Raw genomic sequence first — 1,493 nt, 5'->3', positions numbered from 1 at the left:
AGAGAGAGAGAGAGAGAGAGAGAGAGAGAGAGAGAGAGAGAGAGAGAGAGAGAGAGAAGAGAGAGAGAGAGAGAGAAGAGAGAGGAGAGAGAAGAGAGAAAGAGAGAGGAAAGAGGAGAGAGGAGGAGGAGGAGGGAAGAAAGAGAGAGAAAGAGAGAAGAGTGAGAAAGGAGGAAAAAAGAGGAGAGAAGGAAGAGGAGGAGGAAAGAGAGAGAAGAGAGACAGATAGCAAGATATAAGGGGAAAAAAGGAGAGAGAGAGAGAGAGAGAGAGAGAGAGAGAGAGAGAGAGAGAGAGTGTAGAGAGTGGTTGAGAAAGACGAGGAAGAGGAGGGGAGGAAAGAAAGAGCGTGTATGAGAGATAGAGACAGAGAAAGAGAGAGAGATAGATGGGGGAGGAGGAAGAAGAGCGGAGAGAAAGGGAGAGGAGGAAGAGAAGAAGAGATAGAACATGACAGAGTAAGAGAGATGACAAATAGAGAGAGAGAGAGAGAGAGAGAGAGAGAGAGAGAGAGAGAGAGAGAGAGAGAGAGAGAGAGAGAGAGAGAGAGAGAGAGAGAGAGAGAGAGAGAGAGAGAGAGGAAGAGGATGGGAAATAGGGAAAGAGAGAGGAGAAAGAGGATGGGAAAGAAGGAGAGAGAGAGGAGGAAGAGGAGGGGAGGGAAGAAAGAGTGAATGAGAGAGAGTGAGAATGGAGGAAAAGGAGGGGAGTGAAGGAAGAGGAGGAAGAGGAGAAGAGAGAAAGAGAGAAGTAAGATGAGAGAGAGATAGAGAGAGAGAGAGTAGGATGAGAGAGAGAGAGAGAGACAGGGAGTGAGAAATAGATAGATAGAGATGTAAGGAAGAGGAGGGGAGAGAAAGAGAGAGAGAAGGAACAGGAGGAAGAGGAGAATAGAGAGATAGAGAAAAGAAAGAGGAGGAGAGAGGACTAGACAAGGAAGAGGAAGAGTCGAAGTAGGAGAAGGAGAAGAGAGAGAGAGAGAGAGAGAGAGAGAGAGAGAGAGAGAGAGAGAGAGAGAGAGAGAGAGAGAGAGAGAGAGAGAGAGAGAGAGAGAGAGAGAGAGAGAGAGAGAGAGAGAGAGAGAGAGAGAGAGACCAAAAGAAAGAAGGAAATAAACGAAGACGAGGAGGAGGTGAGAGAGATATATATTTAAGCACGCACGCACAAACACACACATACACACACACACACACACACACACACACACACTCAGGCACGCACTAATGCATACACACAAACACACACAAACAGATGCACACACACACACACACACACACACATACACACACACACACACACACACACACACACACACACACACACACACACACACACACACACACACACACACACACACACACACACACACACACACACACACACACACACACACACACACACACACACACACACACACACACACACACACACACACACACACACACACACACACATACACACACACTCACTGTGGAACAGAGGAGAGAAAAAGG

Source organism: Oratosquilla oratoria, unplaced genomic scaffold (genome assembly GCF_046742065.1).
Source record: "Oratosquilla oratoria isolate Oo_2021 unplaced genomic scaffold, ASM4674206v1 SCAFFOLD90, whole genome shotgun sequence".
Classification (NCBI taxonomy): Eukaryota; Metazoa; Arthropoda; class Malacostraca; order Stomatopoda; family Squillidae; genus Oratosquilla; species Oratosquilla oratoria.
Note: the sequence above shows the minus strand (reverse complement) of the source record.